The sequence below is a fragment of the Lepisosteus oculatus genome, chromosome 14 (assembly GCF_040954835.1).
Source record: "Lepisosteus oculatus isolate fLepOcu1 chromosome 14, fLepOcu1.hap2, whole genome shotgun sequence".
Lineage (NCBI taxonomy): Eukaryota > Metazoa > Chordata > Actinopteri > Semionotiformes > Lepisosteidae > Lepisosteus > Lepisosteus oculatus.
The window spans coordinates 15,103,500-15,118,431 of NC_090709.1; the positions used below are offsets into that span (position 1 = coordinate 15,103,500).

General features: G+C 41.1%; 2 non-coding genes across 2 annotated transcripts; both read left to right on the forward strand.

Moving 5' to 3' along the window:
• The first annotated feature begins 10,728 nt into the window (after positions 1–10,728).
• On the forward strand, positions 10,729–10,811 carry trnal-uaa (transfer RNA leucine (anticodon UAA)). Its single transcript has one exon. It is a non-coding gene; the product is annotated as a tRNA-Leu (tRNA).
• A 3,755-nt stretch (positions 10,812–14,566) lies between these two features.
• trnat-agu (transfer RNA threonine (anticodon AGU)) lies at positions 14,567–14,640 on the forward strand. Its single transcript has one exon. It is a non-coding gene; the product is annotated as a tRNA-Thr (tRNA).
• Positions 14,641–14,932: the final 292 nt, after the last annotated feature.

Here is a 14,932-nt window from a genome sequence, read left to right on the forward strand (position 1 = left end):
AAATACACACCAGTCTTCCATTTCTCCTTAAACATTTTAAGCATGAAAGTTTTATGAAACGGTACCCAAATAAGTGATTGCTGTATAGAATTAATTTTAATTTTTAAAAATTATTTAACACGAAAATTAAGCTGTTTACATCTTCCGCCTGAGAACAGTCACCCGTTGCTACCCAACGCAGAAACACAGCCACTAACTAGCAAATAGAGGACATTAGCTAGCCAATATGATAAAGAAATAAATGATTATTTTGTTTATTTCTTTTGCAAATTTATTTGGACATTTCCATCAATTGTACAATCACTTGGAAACTGTCCAATCCCTAGTTCATCAAGCATTTACCGGTCTGGCGCCGGTCTATGTCTTCTAGGATATAATGCCAGCGAACTCTTGTTTTTATGTCCACTATAACTACGCTGGGCAAATGTTCTGAGGTCAAATTCTTCCAGCACGGGGGTACCTTTAAAGCGGAGACGACGGCACCGACATTTTTTGGCGCGCCTTCTCTTTAAAGCCCTGGCCAAATATGAAGACAGTACGTACAGTTATAATTCAAACGGAATTAAAAACTACACATCCCAGTTACCATGGTGGTGCTTGTGATCATTGCGTTTAACCAACGAAACAGGGCGAAAAATCAGTCACATGACTTTGGGCCAGAGTTTCGAAAGCTTAACCTATCAGCAACAAAGCGAAATTTACATGATAGGCTACCTCAAACTGTCAGTTACATGACTGTGTATGTCGCTTAAGCCACTCATATTTGGCATTTTAGTTATGGAGGCGAGAAGACGCCCCCCCCCTCTGGGTGTCTGATTTGCCGCCATCTTTAACTGTTCGGTGTCCAAATCGGAGTAGCTACGCGTACGAAATAAAGTTAATCCCAACTACAAAACATATATTTTTGTGGTAAGAGGGTGCAAAACATCAGTATTTACTGCTATTAATTACTGTACGATTTATAGTTGAAATCTGAGCCTAGATATAAAGTTAGATATAAAGTTAAAATCTCGACAAAGCAATGTAGGAAATACAGAGAAAATAAATCCTTTCTGACATCTAAAATCAGTTTGAATCAAGTTCTCTAAAACGAACAAGAAAAAGAGGATTTTCGGAGGACAATTACACTGTGTTTATATAGAATAAGTGATTTATGAGCAATCTAATTTCTTGTTCGTTTAAAACATTGAAATGTCAGCTGCAAAAGATCGCACCAGAAACAGCACTCTCTCTGCCTGTCATAGACGTTCAGGAAAGGCTGAATGAAGTCATGTCAAGTACAATAATTCGGTGATCAATAATAACAGTTGTAGAACAGTATATAAGGAGGATAAGGATTTTGAAGTTGACTCGAAATCTGATAGGTAACCAGTGCAAGGACTTGAAAACAGGTGTAATGCATCCCTGATAGGATTCTTGCTGTCATATTCTGAACATATTGAAGATTGCTCAGTGTGGATTTAATTTCCCCAGTGAACAGGATGTGCATTTATTAATTCTAGAAAAAAAGCCTTTCTTGATTTCTCTAGTTCTTAGTTTCTCTAGTTCCCTTTAAAATAAACTATTATTCCACAATGCAGAGTATTACATGGCCAGTATTTACACATGATATTTGTGATTTAAAGAAATTAACACAAGCAGCTTTTGGAGATTTAAGTGTTGGCTGAGTTATTGCAGGATAAAAGACTAGAGATGTTGGCAAGAAGAAGATAATTTGGGGAAAGCTGAGGAATACACTGATAACAAGAACACTTCCTAATGGGGTTAGGCATACTTTTGATGAAGATGATGAAGTTAACAGACTATATGTTTACATAGATACTGAAATAAGGATTGTATTTTAGATAATGTGTAGTTGCTGGCATTGAACTGTGTGTTGGATGCACATGAATTGAAGGAATGGGCAGACATAGCTGATGCGGATCAACAGAGCCAGCATATTAAGATGTTTATAATTAGAGGCAATTTGTTTAAATAACTAGGTATGGATACTGATGTGCAAGAGAAGTGGAAAGGCTGTTTCCTTAAGCCAGCACTATGAGATATTTTATTCTCAGTGAGATGCTGCCATTTCATAGTGGGTTTCTAACACTGTGTATAGTTCCATCCACACAGTGCCTTTACTTCCATCCATATCTAATCTCTTTATCCAGTACAGAGGATTTGGAGCCTATCCCAGTAAGCAACGGACACAAGGCAGAATACACCCTGGACATATGCCAGTCCATCACAGGACAGACAGACACAAACACACACACACCAGGGCCAATTTTCCCATAAACCAATTAACTTACCAGTATGTTTTGGAGTGCGAGAGGGAGTCATATCACACATATGGAGAAAAACCATGTAACCCAGAGAGAACATGTAAACCCCACACACACAGGATGGCAGGAATTGAACCTAGGACCCCAGTGCTGCAAGATAGCAATGCTAACCACTTTGCCACCATTATAAATGGATGGATATCTTAGTTATCTTTTTAGTTCACAGGTTTGCATGCATAATTTAATTTTGAAAGCCACTGAGACATCAGGTACTACTGTTGTATTTATGAAAAAGAAACAAAACAAAAAACATACTAACAACTGTGCCATCCTACTCCTTAGTTAATACATTTTATTATTCATAAACAGTTAACATTGTTAGCAAAATATTTTGAATTATATTTAACCCTATTTTTTCTTTAGTTTTGTATTTAACTTATTATATGATCAGTCAGACTTAATGTATATTTGAACAATGAAAATATATTTTTACAAGATGCGGGGGAAAGTGCAACAGCTTATTACAGTGCTAAATTCTTATATTATTGATTGCTAATAGTTTATGCTAACACCTAACTTTCTTAATTAGATGTTTTTAAAACAGTGAACTAAGTGTAACATACTATTCAGAAATACAATCGAAAATAGTTTTGTGGTGTTTGTATGGATGAAACGTTTCTAAAATGTATAACGTAACAAAATTAATGTAATGTCATTAGACAGAACAACACGTTTCTGGTTTGTTTTAATTAGCTAGTATTAGTTAGTAGTTAGTAGTTTTAATTTAATTAGTATTGCAATTCGCACTGATTCCCTTGTGAAGATATGGACTTAAGAATATTCGTGCATGGTCAAAAAATGGCATTAAGCACTTTAAATGAATATGGTTAATAATAGTAAACTGTAACATGCTGTAACAAGATCGGTTAAACTGCGAAGAAAATGCTTTCAGAGAAAATGTTTCAGGTGTGAAGAACATAGATCTCCAATGCAATTTCAACAAAAACCTGTTCCCACACACCCTGCCCCCACTACCATTAGAATATACACAAAGCACTGAAATCTTTCGAGCTAATGATCAGGTGACCCGAGAGAGAGAGAGAGAAACACCAAGGGGTGCGGAACCAGGGAACTATTTACGTGGAAAACGGGCGATCTCCCCAGACTGTCCGCCCGTTTCACTGTTACCTAGCTACCTCTTTATTTAGAACTCACTAACACTGATTTTTAGTTTAGAAGGATTCAAGTAGGGTTTTAGATGAAAGGCAGCGACCTTAATCAAGCCCAAATCATAATTGAACCCATTCAGAGCCTACATTACATTTTAGCATTTCATTCTGAGCAGAAGACCCTCACACCTGAAGAAGACTTGCATTTTCTCTCTTCTCTTTTAAGCATGTGTACAATGTGTAATACAATTACAATGTGTAATTACAATGCTGTAATACAATTTGAATCGTATGAGGGTGAGGGGGGGAGGTGTCTTTCACTGGAAATCTCGCCTGCTTCTACTTTACGAGTACAACCCCCTCTCTGCCGGAGTGCTGGCTGTGACGAATTAAACCGGTTTCACAGGTTTCAATCACAGACCATGTGACATGGGAGTCAGGAAACTAACACACAGCGTCACCGGATTTGATAACGCTATAAAAACGCTATAAAATAATGTGACTAGGCACAGAACAAGTTTATAGCACAGTACAATAATAAATGTTGACCATGACTTTAGAAGCATAAATTGCCTTACACTCAATTTAAACACAAGCTGTCTTTAGCCCTCTAAGCTGGTTCATACAGAAATGTAGAGATCCAGGCTCAGAACACACAGCTTCATTAGCTTCATTAGCGAATACATATGCAGGACAACTAGAGAAGACGTTTTACAGAGGATGGATTTTTAGAAACATCCCATCAGTGACATCACTGAAGTCAACTCCTAGGTACTGTAACTGTCGTGTGGATAGTTTCACAAGAATCAGACAAAGGTTTAAGCATCGCTTGTTCTAGATAAAACTGCAAAAAAAAAAAAAAAACAACAACCCATAATGTACTTCTTTGCGGGTCTGTTTGCCCAAATCATATATTCACAATGTGAAATCTAGAAAATAATATTACGTAACCAAAATCCGCAATATGGAAACAGAACCTGTGTAATTGTTGATAGATGATGTACTCGTAACATTTTTTCAAGACGAACTACAACATTTAAAAAATGACTTGTATGTACTTGATATCTCTAATCAATCCACGGGTCCCAGCACAAAACGAAACTAAAACGCATACCGTTTCGCGCTTCTTATTAGTTGCTCAAAAGTAATTTGACCTATGAAATGCATAATATAAACCTAGAAACATATACGTGAGCAGTACTTAAGCACTGTAGTATCGGTGTTAAGACATACCTCTCAAATACTGTAAATCAAGTTAAAAATATCTCAAGACCGATTCTGGTCATAATGAAACCATGTTTCGTGTATGTTTTCTTTAAAGTACCGAGACCGGCCATATACTGTATGTTTATGTTCCAAAATTAATATAGTTTATGGCCTTCACACGCGTTGCAGTATGCTCCTATTCTTTTTATGCTCAGCTACTAAGATTTCCCTTCAGTGGTAAAATTAGATATGAATGTTCAATACTTAAACGGGCACAGTTAAGACATTAAATATACATATACATGCTGTATATAGTACAGTTTTCATACAGTAATATGTTTATGTTCCTAAATCAATCTCTTTCATGAGCATGTGAAAGGCATGGTGAATCGATTCTCAAAAATTACTGTACTTTGCATGATTGGAAACAAATGCGTGATTGCGAAATGCTGTGGTGTTACTTTTACAAAGACGGTCAATGAAAAAAAGAATGTTGACCAGGGCAATACTTTGAGTTTACACTTACAGCTTGTCCAAGGTCATTCATTATTAATACTATTAGTAATATCTTCGTTAAAGACTTTGATGGCCACAGCTCAAACATGAGAGGTTGAGCTTTATTAGCTCCACCTTGCCAAAATTCCAGATACTATTATTTTGCTTGTCATATTATAGGAGAATTTACGGTAACTAGCGGTATTTACTGGTAACTTGCGGTAGACTGCGTACAGCGTACCGGAAAATAATGCGGTATCGCCCACGCATTTTGAATGGCTGCATCTGTATGTCCCCCAGCTCTGAGCCCATTGGGCCTGCTGGTGTGACCAGAGCTGCAGCGTCGCCATGCTGGTGGGGGTCAGTTCGGCTTTTCTGTTGGAATGAACAGGGGGGTTACATGATGGTGCTGTCTGTGGTCTGGCTGTCCTGCTGGTCTGGATGAGGGGTGCGTAGTGTGGTGCAGGTTCTTGTCCCATCCTGCTCTTGGTCCAGGTTGGAGGGTTGCACCAATTCTGAGTCTTGTTAGCTGGTATGGATGGGTTTGGGGGTGTTGATACCAGAGTGGTCCAGAGGGGGTGCAGGTGTCTCGGGGGCATTCTTGTTTTTCTGTGAGATCAGGTTGATTCTGTTGGTTTTGCCACGAATCTCCCTCACGCAGTCAAGCGCTCCCGCATTCCTATGAGCTCTCCCCGTACCAAACGTGCACGTGTCAATCAGTCCTCTGATTAAACCCTCATCTTCCCCCCGGTCATTGCTCACGATTGAGATTCTCTCCCGGAGCTTACATACTAACTACACCTTTGCCTTACTACGACTTCTCCCCTGGACCTCGACCCCGCTTTTCCGACTACCGCTTTAGCCACTCGATTTTGTACCTTTGCCTGTTTTACGCTTTCTCGGATCCTGACCCCAGCCTGTCTCTTCGTTTACGCCTCTGCCTTCTGAATCCACACTGACGCAGCTTCTACACCTTCCCGGACTACGACCCCTGCCAGTCCCTCAACTACACTTTCGCCTGTCGATTCTGTGCTACGTGTGGAAGACCGAGTCAAAAGGTCAGGACAGTGACTATGCGTGGGAAAGGTTTTCTGTTCGCACCTAAGACCACTGTCTTAGGTGCAAACTAAAGCCTGTGATTCCTCACACCCATTCAACCAGAGAAAATTGAAACAGATTGTAGGATGCCAAATGGCACCCCCCTGTCCTGTTTGTTTGACTTCTGACACTGCCACTTTCCCTGTATGTTCCTTTGATATGTTAAAGTATTGCCTACTGTATAAAAAAGGAAAGTATAACTTCAGTCCAGTGAACATGTCTTGAGTGCTAGGGGAAACCCTTTCTCTGTGATATGCTCCCCTTCAGCTGATTGTATTAAAGATCTCTGTTGACAATCTCCCAACCTGAGTGAAGACTGAGTTTTCTTTGAAATACGCCTTCCCGGACTCGGACCCATGCCTGTTTACTCCGACTACGCCTGTGTCTCGCGCCAACCCTACCAAGGGCACCGCATTGGATCCCTATCCTCAGCAGTCAGCCCCTGAGTTTCTTGTTCTGAGTGTCTTGGTTACATTCGTTTGTGTGTATAGATGAAAAAGCTATTGAAGAGCACCCCGACACCCCCCACCCATCTCGGTGGAAGTTGCCATGTTCAAAAAATCCTAAAAAGATAATTAAAGTTTCACACAACAAAGCATGACTGTGAAAGGTCAGGAGGCCTGCCTAATGGTGGTGCTGGCCCCACTAGCACCTCTTCCAGCAGCAACCTTAGTTTTTCCCAGGAGGTCTCCCATCCAGGTACTGACCAGGCTCACACCTGCTTCAGTACTGAAGGCTGCTGATTATGGCCAGCAGCCATATCACCCTGCAACTCACAACTGGCAACCCACTGAAGCTAAGCAGGTGTGCGCCTGGTCAGTACCTGGATGGTAGACCTCTTGGGAAAAACTAAGGTTCCTGTGGGAAGAGGTGCTAGTGGGGCCAGCAAGGGGCACTCACCCTGCGGTCCATGTGCGTCTTAATGCCCCAGTATAGTGATGGGGACACTATACTGTAAACAGGCGCCTTCCTTCGAATGAGATGTAAAACTGAGGTCCTGACTCTCTGTGGTCATTAAAAATCCCATGGCGTTTCTTGAAAAGAGTAGGGGTGTAACCCCGGTGTCCTGGCCAAATTTCCCCATTGGCCCTTACCAATCATGGCCTCCTAATAATCCCCATCTTTGAATTGGCTACATTTCTCTTCTCTCTTCCTCACTGATAGTGGTGAGTGTTCTGGTGCACTATGGCTGCTGTCGCATCATCCAGGTGGATGCTGCACATTGGTGGTGGTGGAGGGGAGTCCCCATTACCTGTAAAGCGCTTTGAGTGGAGTGTCCAGAAAAGCACTATATAAGTGTAAGCAATTATTATTATTATTATTATTAATGAGCACAACACTTGATTACAGTAAAAAAAATCATTAAAAAATAAAGAAATGTTCCACAACTCAAAGCAAGCTTGTATAAGGTTAGGGGGCCTGTCTGATGTGTAAAACACCTGGTTGCAGCACTGTGGCTGTTGTGCTTGAAGAGCTATTGACTCGTGAATAGCACCCTCCTATCACCATGTACCGCCTGTCTAATGGTGCCATATTGAAAACCTCATAAAAAAATAAAGAAAAGGGACACAGCCACAGCAAGATTGTATAAGGTTAGGGGGCTTGTCTGGTGTGTAAAACACTTGGTTGCAGCACTGTGGCTGTTGTGCTTGAAGAGCTATTGACTCGTGAATACCACCCCCCTATCCCCATGTACCGGCTGTCTAATGGTGCCATATTGAAAAAATAATTACAAAATAAATAAAGGGGCCGCAGCCACAGCAAGGTTGTATGAGGTTAGGGGGCCTGTCTGGTGTGTAAAACATATGGTTTCAGCAGTGTGGCTGTTGTATTTGAATTGCTATTGAGCCATGAAGCAGACCCACCTATCTCAATGTCTTACCTGTAGTGTTACCTTCAGAAAATCATAAAAAAATAAAGAAAGGGGTCACAGCCACAGCAAGGTTGTATGAGGTTAGGGGGCCTGTCTGGTGTGTAAAATATATGGTTTCAGCAGTGTGGCTGTTGTATTTGAATTGCTATTGTAGCGGCAATGCTTGTTAATAAGACTTAAGCGTTGGTATGCTGTCCTAAAGGAGGCCCCATCTCACCCTCCATCTCTGTGGTGCAGCCACAGAGAAAATATTCATGCAGGCTGATTTAAGATGTTTTCTTTTGATAAGGAACAAGCTCCCAGACGGGGATGCAGTTAGCTAAGCCTGGCTATCATGATCAATGGTCATCCATTGGCGCCTATCAGTCTAGGGAGTGCCGAATGGACATCTGGACTGCATTCCTAAGTGTCAAGAGTAAGTGAATTATATCTCATCTTGACCAACCAATCAGGGACTGGCAGGGCGTGGTAATACCATGTGGGTCTCCAATGCCCGCCAAACTCTCAACCAATCAGCACACATCTGGGTCTTGGTCAAAAAGGGAGCGCAAGCTCAGATCGGGGCTCTCCTTGGCCATTTTCGCGCATCCTCAGAGACAATCACGTGACAACTGCTGTTGTCTGCAAAAGGACTTGGACTTTGTTCTAAGCGCGAGGCCGAGGATCCCGTACGTTCTCAGAATTCTACCAACGTGAATGCTTCGCTTGATCAACGGCAGCCTACAGTTGGACCCTCGTTGACAACCTGAATAGCTTATTCAGAAGCAGCGCTGGACCGGGAACGAACCAGCTTCTTCCCGGGCAAAAGAGTGACTTGTGAGGACTCGCGGTCACACTCTGTGCATAGAGACTTTCTACTAGCCAGCCGGACTCCTGGTAGATCCCCTCAGAGCAACAACTGCCCTGCGCGCCGCAGTCAGATTCCTCCGCCCATCCTACTCCGAGCTGCACCTTGACTGGTTGGCCGGTAGACAGAGGACGCCGACACAACGCCCATTGGACAACCGCTGCAACAGAGGCTGCAACAGAGCCTGTCAGCTGGTTTGGTGTTCGTGGCGGGAGATTCCAAATCCATACACAGTGGATAAGTAAACCCCATGTTCTACATTGCGTCTCGAGAATTCAATTGTACCTCAACACAAGTTGTTATCAATTTAATTCATGAGTAATGTATTTACTTCCGAGTTTAGAGTAACAGTGGGTAATAACACTGGTTAGCGATTTGGTAACCGAACGATATATATTGACATATATTCTCTGTTGTGTATCTCTTTGTGTTTGCATCTCTTCGAGATTATATACCTTGTATATTGATAACCCTCACAGTAAGGTCTGCCGCTCGTATCCAGGCAGACTAGTATATCTTTGGTGCACAATTTATATTAATAATTGTATCTCGTGTATCGAACCCGTGTGTGTGTGTTGTTAGTTGTTTGACGATTGATTTTCTAAAAGCTACAACGAACAACCTCGTGATTACTGTTACAATTAATAATTGTAAACCCATCAAACCACTACACTATTGAGCCATGAAGAAGACCCACCTGTCCCAGTGTATTACCTGTAGTGTTACTTTCAGAAAATCATAAAAAAATAAAGAAAGAGGCCACAGCCACAGCAAGGTTGTATGAGTTAGGGGCCTTGTCTGGTATGTAAAACATATGGTTTCAGCAGTGTGGCTGTTGTATTTGAATTACTATTGAGCCATGAAAAAGACCCACCTATCCCAGTGTATACCTGTAGTGTTATCTACAGAAAATCATAAAAAATAAAGGTTCCACAACCCAACACAAAGCTGGGAAAAGTCAGAAGACCTGCTTAGTGTGCAAAACACTTACTTGCAGCATTGTAGGTGCTGTGATTTAAATGCTATTGGTTTGTGAACAGAATACCCCTATCCCAGTGCATTGTGCCATATTAAATAAAAGCACAAGAAAAAGAGATTCAGAATGAAAAGCTGTGTCAGTGTTCTGTGTAAAAAATCGGTTTGAACATCATGGGAGCTGTTTTTAATAAGCTGCTGAGTAAAGAATATTTTAATCTTCCTGCTGTCAGTAGTATTGTCAATATAGTTGACCCTTAACTGAATTAAAACAGGGCGTAAAGGAAGGGTTTCAGAAATCAAACAAAGCTTTATTTCTGTGCTTACAGTCTGGGTAATTGGAGACTGCACTGTTCTGCTTCCTATGGTCATATACAGGTTTTTCGCACGAAGCCATATTGAACAGTGTTTCTCACGTTGTGAACGTCTGTACACAGCGGTCCTCCGGGTTCCAGTAAGTGCGTAATTATGCATTGATGAAAAACCGGAGGTTTAAAAAAAGATAATTAGCCCACTGATAGTTTGATGTAGAGGCTTTGGAAATATCCACAAGTCTTGGTCTTTAAAATGCATTTGGTTTGACGGCGTTCTGTGCTTCCATTGGGAAGATATGGACAAAAGAATATTCGTGCTCGGTCAAAAAAATGTCATAAAAACGAAAAAGTAAAGAAAGCATTCACAATGTATTTTATACACAAAGGAAGTATTCTCGCAACTCTAAGAGGTTTTGTGGTTTTATATTTTTTAATTGTTGAATCATATTTAAATGCTAAACAACTGAAGAGCATATCGTTGTAGACCAGGATGGTCGAGTGGTTAAGGCGTTGGACTTAAGATCCAATGGACAAATGTCCACGTGGGTTCAATCCCCACTCCTGGTAGTGTTATAATAAGTTTTAAGTGACAGAACACTTTGATGATTTACTCTCTATTTAAATATGAATTTGCTAAATTTCAGTTCAGTTCTCTTCACTCCCACTCCCTGGCATAACTGAGCTCTCACTATCGCATACTGAAGGCTTTACATGCATTAGCTGTGATACAGCTCCCAATAAAGACGGAATCAAACAGTTTGTTCTATTTCTCATGGTGATCCTCTTCTTGATCCAAATGAAATGGATCATTTAATATGATGCCTCGAGAAAAAAAAAGGAGTGAATTTCCGCCTGTAATGATTGATGCCCCATCAAACATTTTGTAACATCCCTGGAAGATTATACAGTAGAATCCTGGTTTGTGGCTTAAATTCAAGGTAAACAAGTCTAAGGAAACGAGTTGGAAACTTGATGTCGAACTGGAATTTAAGTACCCGGAATGTTTCACTACATTGGGCAATATGTGCCAGAGAGGAGTGCTTTAAACCCCTTCGATAGCTCAGTTGGTAGTGCGGCTGACTGTATTAGAAACAGTTAGGAATCCTTAAGTCGCTGTTTCGACCCCAGCTCGAAGGAAGGTGCTTTTGTGAACTTTAATCAAATAGTTAAAATAGCGACTCTTTTTCACTCAGACGTTGATCAAAAGCTCAATAAACGATGAAGCAGAGGCTCTTGTTCCGAATTCAGCTAACATCTGGTTGTCTTGTTTTGGCCAAGATCTGATCTTTGAATTAAGGGACTACGCTGTCTGATTTGTAATTCAAAAGTAGATACAAATGTCACTGTTTTCAAAGGATAGGTACTTAATTGGCTTTATGATTTGGTATTGATTTTGTATCATTATATTATTACGTTTGTGCTTTCTGTGTTTTTTATCGTATTGTGAACTTATTTTTTGCGATCCAAAGAGCCTCAGACGCACAGTCTAACAGTAACAAAACCAGAATGGATTCTGCTGGGAGCCGGACTGAGCTCATTCTCACTCCCTGTGCTGAAAACAGAATTATCTCTTCCCCAAACATCGTCTACAGCTGCTAGATATTGCTCTGCGTCCTACTGCTCCAGCAATTCCTTTGACCAAAGACAGATCACTAGTGCGCTTTTAAACTTCTTGCCACTACAGGCTCTTTGATGACTCATGCTGACTGTCCTGTGAATCCAAAAGAAAATGTTAAAGCTGATACATTTTCGATTGTAATTTGCATCTAACTACAACGTCCCTGGAAAAGAGATTTTATTCGTTGCGTGCAATCACTATCTTTTACTTTACGTATGGTAGTGGAAATAGTTTTAAAAATGTTTTCTAAAGAAGATTGTATTGCCAGGACCTGCCTTTAGCACTCAGTAGCGATTACGCTGTTGATATAGATGGAGAAGAAATGTAAGATGAATTGATGATCTAAGCTAAAATATCCCTAACACGCCTCCTGTAACAGTGTTTGTATTCATAGCAAGTAATATTTTTTTTCAAACCCGAACGTTGCTTTTGCATTAAGTGTTATGTAACCATTAGCGGTTTTGGTAGCTTCTGAAGAGCGCACTTTTCCAAACTGAAGCCTATAAGAACATTATTCAAGATGCACCATGGCCCAGAACGTGCATCGGGACAAGGATTAACATCAATTGAAAGTACTACCAAATAAAAGACTTGACGGAAAAATTGAAAGAGTAGGCAAGTATTAAAAAAACACCATAACTTCTCGGCTTCCAATCTCTTTCCAGGTTCAGGCTTTGTAAAATGACATGATTAGTGGAGTCATGCCGCGGTTGTGAGTTCAAGCCTCACCTGGAGCAGCCCGGTTTTCTGTCTTGACAGGTAAACAGTGTTTTGTGTTATTTGCTAAATGGAGAGAGGATTCTGTGTTAATTGTGCTCCTCCTGGGAGAGGTCAAGATGAGAAGTTCACGAGGCTGGTGGTAAGTATCCTGTCCAGGAATATCGGGGCTGTAGGGGGTGAGATCTATAGATGTAGTAAACACATCAGTGGAGACGGTGTGTCTGCTCTCTGTGAGAGAGCCGGGCGGAAAGAATAATCTGTGGTTGGGGAAGAAGAGACCCTCGTTGGAAGAGCGGCGCTCCACACAGGAGAGAATGAAAAAAAATATTTTTCAGGGACACTGATTGTTCTCTTTGGGGGAATTAAAAGGACGGGTGGTGAGCGACCTTGTGGCGCAACAGAAGCGCATCTGACTCCAGATCAGAAGGTTGCATGTTCAAATCACGTTGAGGTCAGCTGATGAGTTTGCAGGTGCTGCTGGTGCTGAACCCGGAAATTACACCATGCAGTCTGGTTTTATCTGTACACCACATAGGTAATTGAACAAAGTAACAGCGCAGTACAGAACACCCAGTCAGGAGCTTATTCAGCGAATCATCATGAACATGACAAGAGAAAAGGCACACTGCACATCCGTGAAACATCACTGGCTTTAGAGACAGTGATATCAGAGAATGGAAGTTTCAGACCTCGTTTTTGTTACAGGTTCAAGCAAACCTGAAAGTTAGGGAGTGTTTGGTCACTTTTGTATGAAAAAGTGTCTGAAGCCTGTAATTACAATTTGTCCTTTTTTAATTGTGGTTGAAATCCACTCCCATGTACCAAGACCTACAGTATATTCATGTTAGCTTAAATGACTAACGCTATTGGACATTAGCTGGTGTTTTTTGTAACGATTTGCTATTTCATGCAGGAAAGAAAGGAAACCAGACCCAACGTTTGCTTTCAGGTGCGGTCTATTTACATAACGGACTTCTATTTCTGAGGAGCCTGATTTAAATCACACAACCCCGGTAGAAGTCGAATCGACAATCTAATAAACCGAAATCAGATGCGTTATCCATTAAACCACTAGTCCGTCACGTAAATGAATTGCACCATGGTGAGTTCAGCGCCACTACTAGTAATACCCCACCCCCATCTTAAATTTCTACGTGAGAAACGTGTTTTCCAAATTTTTATCAGTTTTTAAAAATCATCACTTTTAAGCAGACAAAGCCTTTATGTGTCGCTCTGAATTTCTAATTCATTTATAATTAAAAAGAAAATAGCGTTTTGTTCCACAACGGCTTGAAATTATCACATCTTTCACTCTACGTCTCTCTAGTAGTAAAGCAGACCTTGCTAGGTGAGCATTTGCTCTGGTAAATTAGGTCACTTTTCATGTTAACTCACTTCTTCTAAACACAACATTTCCTGGTGCACGTTTTCTCCATGAAAAAATACATTTTCCCTTACATGATTACTCGTTTTTTTTTCATCAAAGAGTACAGAAAGAAGAAAGAAAGAAAGGAAGTGTCGTAAATGAACTCTGTCGCCCGTGGGAGATGTCAAGCGCATTGGACATGAAAAGTGCCCGATAAAAGCCATTTCTGTACGTTTCTCTTAGTGTCGGGGCCAGAATGTAAAGGAGGCAACATGCTCAGCCAGCCGACTCAGCTTACTGAATGCAGGTGTCTCTGAGCGGTGTGTCCAAGGGGCAGTAAAAGAGGAGAATTCTGCCGGCGCCGTGGCTTAGTTGGTTAAAGCACCTGTCTAGTTAACGGGAAATCCTGGCTCCAAATCCCAGCAGTCCATCGCCTGTGTTGCACTACACACCCTGTAGATAATCAAAAGCATATTGAGCTCCTTGGTAATGAAATTGGCAGATAAAAGCCATTTCACATCCTTTCTCAACTTGCTCAGTGATCAGGCTCACCGCACACCGAACGAAGATATAACAGAGCAGTGTGTCCAACTGGCTGAAAAAGGGCAGTGCTTTGCTGGCGCTATGGCTTAGTTGGTTAAAACGCCTGTCTAGTAAACAGGAGATCCTGGGTTCAAATCCCAGCAGTGCCTTACTTCCTGTCTTCGCCCACTGTTTATTGTTACAGACAATATGCTTCTGCATTATGTTTAAATGAACTTTTAATTTCGCTTTTGGCACAACTTGTTTTTCAAGAAATCCACACATTGCGAAAGATAAAATGCTCATCTTTCTTATCAGTGCAAAAGAATTACTGCCAGCTGGCAAGAAAATGACAACGATCTTTTTTTTTACTTTAGCCAAAAATCTGTGAATGTAGAAAAAATACAAAAAATGTCAGTTTCTATGGCACACTCAGTCAGGGTGTCCTTCAGTTAAACACAA